This window comes from Pollicipes pollicipes, unplaced genomic scaffold, assembly GCF_011947565.3.
Source record: "Pollicipes pollicipes isolate AB1234 unplaced genomic scaffold, Ppol_2.1 Scaffold_4740;HRSCAF=5597_pilon_pilon_pilon, whole genome shotgun sequence".
Lineage (NCBI taxonomy): Eukaryota > Metazoa > Arthropoda > Thecostraca > Pollicipedomorpha > Pollicipedidae > Pollicipes > Pollicipes pollicipes.
The window spans coordinates 26146459-26154189 of NW_023596545.1; positions in this window are offsets into that span (position 1 = coordinate 26146459).

Here is a 7731-nt window from a genome sequence, read left to right on the forward strand (position 1 = left end):
GTACAGCATTATGCATGCCATTTTGTCAACAAGCAAGTGCCATTACACCTTTCCGATATATTAATTATCTTGGCACATCGCTAGACCACTAGACAAACACGCCACGGTATTATCACTAAAAGAATCCGAGCCTGAACAGTTATCTTGACGGATTATGGTGATGTGCAAACTATCTTTTTCCTGTAGGGTGCAACAGTACTCTCCCTCACTTCATTACTTACTCTCCATTACTTCTGTGATGACTGCTCTGAACCATGTCATATCAAGTCATGCTACTAAGCAGGACAAGCTCTTCGCATGGGCGCAACGGTTCTGACTGGTGATCTAACAGCCCGTGAGCTAGTGGACCAATCACGATGACTGTGACCTACTGCGCCGCGTCCGATCGGTGATGATGGAAGCCGGCCACCGGCGCCGGGCCGGCCCGCCCGTCCTCGACGGCCTGACTCGTGTTATCAGAGGGGATGCCGGTGTCCCCGGCCGCCGCCGACCGCAGCTCGTGCCGCCGACCACACCCTTCGAGTCACCGTCCGGTTGCATCATGCCAAGGTCGCGCTGGACCGTGCAGTCTGCCGCCCTGAATCCTATCTCCCCGGTCACCCCCAGCCCTCCAGGCAAGTGACGCCGCGCGCGGCGAAATCGCGCCACAACGGGAGCAGGGAGGACCGCTCGACCCTGACCGTTCCCGGCCAATTGCCGCGACTCGGACGCTCTGCACGGGCGCCGGAAAGTGGATCCTACGGCGGGCATGAGACACGCAGACAGGGTATATCAAGGCTGGAGACAGGAGAGGCACTGTCAAGCTCAGGGTATATCAAGGCTGGAGACAGGAGAGGGACTGTCAAGCTCAGGGTATATCAAGGCAGGAGACAGGAGAGGGACTGTCAAGCTGTGACAGGAGAGGGACTGTCAAGCTCAGGGTACATCAAGGCAGGAGACAGGAGAGGGACTGTCAAGCTGTGACAGGAGAGGGACTGTCAAGCTCAGGGTACATCAAGGCAGGAGACAGGAGAGGGACTGTCAAGCTGTGACAGGAGAGGCACTGTCAAGCTCAGGGTATATCAAGGCTGGAGACAGGAGAGGCACTGTCAAGCTGTGACAGCCCGGACATGAATTCGGAGCCCATATGCCCCAAGCTTATCCACAGACCGCATGCACAAGTTTGATCCGTAAAATGACGACAATGGGGAATTTCATGAAGACCATTGACAATTGGAGCTCCAACCTAACGAGAGATGCCTGAGAAAGGCCGACAGATGACGACTGAAAAGGAGGGGGCACGATGACATCGCCGGCGGCTCGCAGAGGGAAAATGGGGAGTGTTGTGCTGTTGCTGCCAATTTGGAAGACGTCTATACACGGTCATCCCGGGCACGACACTGCTTTAGCATAGACATGGTGGGTACGGCCACAGTGCTGCCACCTGATATGGCAGTGCTATCACAAACTGAATCAAAGCTCAACAGGAAGTAGTCAGAAGGCGTGACTTTTACCGACACCTTGAGTAGTCATGGATATTGAAAAACACTGGGTTGGTGGCGAGTGGGATAAACAACAAAATCGGGAGAATGAGCAAACGTGAAGCCCTAATCATCAAGCGGCTCTCATCATGTTGCTCCTGTTTTGACAGATATTTTGGTGACCTTTTGGGGTTTGTTTGACCAGTATTCATATTGGAGACTGTTTGCTTACGGGCGCAAAGGACTTGTCTTCTGAGGAAACCCACCAGGACTAGACAATTCAAGCCTGCGCTCGGCCGGGAGGGAGTCGACTTTCCTTACGGTTTTTGGAGCACAGTTCAAAAACGAACGCTTGCCGCAACACCAAACTTTAAATACCTCCTCATCAATCAAGTTGCCATTCTTTGTGCAAACTTACGGCATTTAGCTGCCAAGATTACTGACCTAGATTAGATTGAAGAGGTCGCCTTCTAAAAATATTTGATCACACAGAACCTTTTTGTGCGTCATTTGTCATTGCTCAAAGTTGCTAAAGTACTAAAACATGATAGTACCTACAGTTCTTGCTTTTCAATTTTTGAAACCAGTTGAGTCAGTGACCTGAGGAAAGGTCAATGTTAGCTAATTTTTGTCAATAATGGTAATCTATACGCATCTTGTAAAGTTTTCTGGTTGGTATATCAGGAAAAGCGCACTAACTCACATGCGCAGCCATCATTTGACGACAGAGCACATAACACTGTCCTAAGGCACGACCTACCTACATCTATACCTTTATACCTCTATATGCATATCTCTATACCTCTATAGGTGCCTTCCGCAAAACAGGCTAACCTAAAAGTGAGCAGTTTTCTCACTCAATCTCGGGCGCCGAATTAAAATATCCCAGTGAAAAAAATTGTGTGACATTTTAATGCATAGTGAGTTCACAATATGTCACGTGATGACATGCAAGGGCATATGAGTTCATCCAAGGTCAATGACCTTTGTTGTCAGCAGCGGAGAGGCTAGATGAACGAGTGCGACACATGTAATCAGCTCCTTATCGTGTTTGTGAAACTGATGACGCATAATTTCTTGTACCAACGTGCCTGTTTTCAGTTTGTTCTAAATACGTTGCCAAGCGTCAAAAGGACAATGCATAATGTTTACAAGGGCTATGCCATCTCGTGTACCTGCAGATACAAAACACTATTTTTGACCGCGCAGAAAACATTGTGCTGGGCCCAGTTAGCACGTTGACCCAGTAAGTGCTCAGCATCTTTCGATTGGATGGCTTAGGAATTTAACCTGAGTTGATCTCAGCTAACATTTAGGTTCTTCTAGAATTTTTTGTGTGTGGGATAGTTTTTTCCACAGCTTTACCCAATGAAATGAACTTCGTCAGAAGCATGGTGTGAAATAAAACAAACAGCGACGTTTTTGTAGGCTACTTTGACCAAATTTGATCAATTTTGAACGGTGACCTAACCTGACATGGCCCTTGTGGGGGTACACAAGTGGTCGGAATGTACTCACCACAGTCTAAATGCTTACTTCTGTGCCCTCAATATCAGTCTTGGCGTGCTTACATGTATTTTAACTGCATCTATCAGAACGGCCGCTTTTCCTTTCGTGACCTCCGTTGACCTGACTGTCAAAAGTTGCTGCGAATTCTTCATGATTTCACTGATGATTGTGTCTTTGTTTTTCTCGTCCAACGTTTGGAAGCTAGATCCCGGGGGGGGGGGGGAAGTCAACTCCCCGGTCGAGCGCGGTTGTCTTAGATCCCGGGGGGAGTCAAACCCCCCCCCCCCCGGCCGAGCGCGGTGTCTTGGTCCCGGCGGGTGTAGCTTAGGCAATAAAGCTGCTATCGCATTTGTCACAATTCGTTGCTATAGATTGCACTTGCTAACCTGCACGGTTTTTGAAAATTTAAAATGATACGTATTTCCAGTCAACGCGCGGCATTTCAAGACGGCGTGGCAACTTACATAGTCTGCGGCACTGCATGGAATATGGACACCTAAAATCACAATATCATGCTTTTATGATCGAGCTGTTGACAAGCTGAAGTGCGACAAGTGACAACCATGCGAGATGTGACAAAGCAGCCGGAGAAAACACTTCTAGGATGCTTTGAGCGCAGTAAGTCTTGTATGATTGGGCATTGGCTTGTCCATACGGTGCAATGATCTCGTTTTTCAGTCGTGGCTTAGCCTTGCCCTCATCTTGTATCACATCTGTATCAGAAGGAATTGGAGTTCATAGTACCTGCAAGTAGCGGTTAAAAGAAAGTCATGTATTAGCATCCAGCGTTTGCAGTACTTTACAGCGCTTGTCAGCTTACTGCCAGTCATTCGATCCTCATATGTCGTCATTTGCTATCCGTTCAGTTGACATTCAAGTAATCGTCCTTCGTAATAGCAAGCAAAGAAGATGACTTGCAGCTCCAGAGTTATGCCGCCAGTAAAACTTGATTGTCACGAAGTCACGCTACTGCGCAGCGCAGGGGGGGCGGGGGGGGGGGGGGGGATTTGTTGCGAAATGGTTGTTCATTCGTTAGCAACCCTCGCGATATGCATGATGGTTTTCACATCGATGGCATTCTCGAGCCTCAAAAGCAGCACCTGGGAACTAAGACATCGCACTTCAAGGCATGTCTTAACACGCGCCCGGGTGGCCGGCTCGATAATCTTCGCTCGGGTGGGGGGGGGGGGGGGGGGTGGGGGTTCCAATTTCACCAGACTGAGGTTAAGAAAGCTGGAGACACCAAATTTGCAGTGTTGTGTTGACCTGTACGTAAACTCACTTAGGACAAATTTTCAGGTTCCTAGGTCATGACCTTCGGGTCAAAAATGTCAAACAAGTTCAAGTTCCAGGCCGGTCTCCAAAGTGTCCCCAGAACCTAGATAACCGTTTCTAAGCAAGAGGCTATATGCTCATTTAAGGTCAGTGGCCTTGTTTGACCTTCTGAAGGTCAATGTGACCAAAATCATACAAGATTGTTCTGAGTTTGGATTTGCTTAAGCGACAAGATTACGCTAGACAGTATGTTCCTAAAACAAATGTTGACCTGGCTCTTTTGAGGTCAATGACCTATTCTGACCTCCAAGAAGTCCATGGAAGATGTATAATGCGGTTCCTGCTGTCAATAAATTCGAAATGAGCACCAGAAACTATCCCATACAGCGAACCCTAGAATACAAAACATGTTAGTTTTGGCCTTGGCGTGACCTTCATACCTGACCTCAGGTCAATGTAATATGCTCATTTAGCTGTTGTGCTGCCTACGAAAGCATCTCAGAGATGTGTGGCTTCGTTCTAACACTCCGCTGTTGGATCATATTGAAGGTTCCCTAGAAATTGCCTTCGCTGAAACCATGGCAATGCGCTATTAAATTATCTACAGTTGTGCAAAATGTGGCGCAGCCACACCACAGCACGTTCGGAAACCATTCTGGAAACATCTTTGGGGGGAGGGGTCAATTTGGCCTTCCACCCGAGCGCGTGTTAAAGGCATTGTGTGACGTGGAATTCTCTTTCTCATGACGTCATCTGCTTTTGATGCGTCTGACGCACGTTAAGAAATGCCTCGGTAATCAGATTATTTACACGAACTGGGGGGGGGGGGGGGGTTCAAACTCACATTTTCTCACACGCTACACTGTAAAGGCAGCATGGCGTGGATACAATGCCACCTAACAAAAACGGCGCCCAAAAGACAATTTACCACGGGCCAGAGTTGCAAAATGCTACCAACCATACTACCGCGTCACACCTGTCCTGAAGGAGTTTACATGACCAAAAGTAGAGCAGCTCTCGACCACCGATGGTTGGACTCATCGCTGCATCCCGCGTTCGAACGGAGCATGTCCGACGTCCTATGCCTAGGAGAATGCAATTCTGAATCAAAATCAGGTCAGTATGTTCAAGCAGTTTGTTTCCGTTTGTCGTTGCCAGCAGTTTTATGGAAAATCGAACACGGATTAAGAGGGTTGACTGCAGCTAGCCGGCATTCGGGCCAAGGTCCTGGTTTCAAAGCGAAAGTACGAACACACGCATTTTGATTGGCGCCACAGGAATTAAACTGACTAAAAACAACGTAGTTTAACCACCACGTGCTATTCATCAATGCCTGAAGAAATGAAAGATCAGGCCAATTGGCTCTTGTCCGGTTCGTATGCCCATACGACGTAATGAAAGTGGTTAGGTTCGTGCTGTTGTCTTATGAAACGGGACCGAGACGACCCCATATTCTTCAAGATATCAAAATCAAATGAAATGCATCCCAAATTAAAAAAGCAGCTTTGCAAGATCGTAGTAAGGCTCCCAAGGCTCAGCTTGAGCAGACCTTGGAATATTTCTCAAGGTCTTGCCAGGCAGCTCAGTCTGTGAGAGGTTATCTAGGTCAGATAATTATCACGACTCGGCCAAGCGTAAAGCTGTTCTCCAGAAACCGGGATCAATCACGATTGAGGTCATGATTTGACTGTCATCATATTGGCTTCATACCACTCAGGATCGATCGACTTTTCAGGTCTGGCAAAAGTACGTTCCAATGCACAAATCATCTACTAAGAAGTTGAGGCCAACAAGCTGAGGTGTCAGATGCAATAATGAAGCATGCATAAGTGATTTAAAAAGAGGGAAGGACCGCGTGACCAATTCAGTGCACGCAACAGCCCGTAATGGTGCCGAATAGCTAAGCCGTGCGCGAGGTGTCAGGCCCAGCCGGATGGTACGAAACCCACCATGTTAGACCTACCAAGTGCCCTGAAACAGTTCTCAGCAGGAGTACCTAGAAGACAAGCATCTGCTCCCAGATCACGCCTGTGTAGGCAATGTAGCGTTCCTTATCAAAGTACCTTCTCCCTGTCCGTACCTTCTTCCCTGGGCCTCAGCGCTAGAAGACAATGCTCCCTTAATTTTGTTCTAGTTTCAGATATATTTTTTGACGGCTTAAGGCTTCCTCATTTGCGGGTAGATATTACGATGCGTCCAGGTTTCTTTGCACTTGAGACTTCGAAAGATGCCTAAAGGAATGATTTCGCCACATACAACCGCACCAGGCACCTGTGGCACGCACCATGGGCGGGTGTGGGTGCATGTTTTTTGTTTTGTTTTTAAACCCAAGCCTAGAAAGTATTAGGACTGCTTAACTCGCAGCCTTTCAAGGTGCGAGTTTAACCTCTTCCGTTCGGGAGGGGGGGGGGGGGGAGATAAGGGAGGCGAAAAATTCTACAACCCCTTAGGTTTTGCTAATTTCTCCCAAATGGCTTGCAGCCGGTCCTTGAAATTTTATGACTTGGACTATGTATACTTCTTACGTGTTGATGCCCTGCGTCAAAATGTAGTGTGCATGGCATGAACAGGGGCAGTTCCTCAGTGCGATTTGGCAGCATGCCAAGATGTCAAATGGTTATCCCCGGGGATTCGAACCAGCGCCTTGCGTCTTCAGGAGTAAATGATACCCCGGCGAATGATAAAATTGCAACATGAACAAGCATGGCTATTGCAATATCGTAGGAGCACGATACGGGTTGTTGCGGAGTTTGGAAAAGAGGGTTTCCAAACACTGTCAGGTGCATTGCGGGGCAGTTGTGCATGCATCTTTGCAGCCCTTCGCCTAAATACACTTCTCGGTATCTAACTGCAAAGTTTTGCCCATAAGCCGATATTTATACAAATAGTTTATACATGCATTGGCAAAGACAAGTTAGAGTGCGGTGAAAGAGGTGCAGAGAGGCTCACGATAAAGCCTATCCCTGCATTACGGCTCTATGTATCAATACCGTGGTAAAAGCTGAGCACATGTGAAGCTAAAGGAAGAGAACGAGACATCTTTGAAAAGAGTCACTTCAAGGGATGGTATCAAGCGCAGCGTACATGATCTGAAATAAGACCTAGAACGTCAAGTTGCGTTCCATCCTTCACTTCTGCACGATAAACAACATCTAAGAAGCCGGGTCCCAAGCGAGTCAGGAGTAGCAAAGCAGGAGTGGAATCGCAGTTTGTGGAGACCGTGGCCACCAACAAAAGCTTAAAACCGTGGGAAGTCAGCTGACGGCCGCGATGATTGGTCACGCTTCTGTTGCGCATCGCTGCATCCCGTCCTTTAAAAATCGGATACGCCTCGCCTACGGAACATAAATGTACGTGCTATATAGACAACACACTTCATGAACAACGTTACGAAGTAAAAGCTATCATATTACAGCGCGGAAAAGCTGATGACCTTCACTAATGCCATTGCAGAGCAGCACGCCTAGCCCTCTCCCGTGTTCACCAC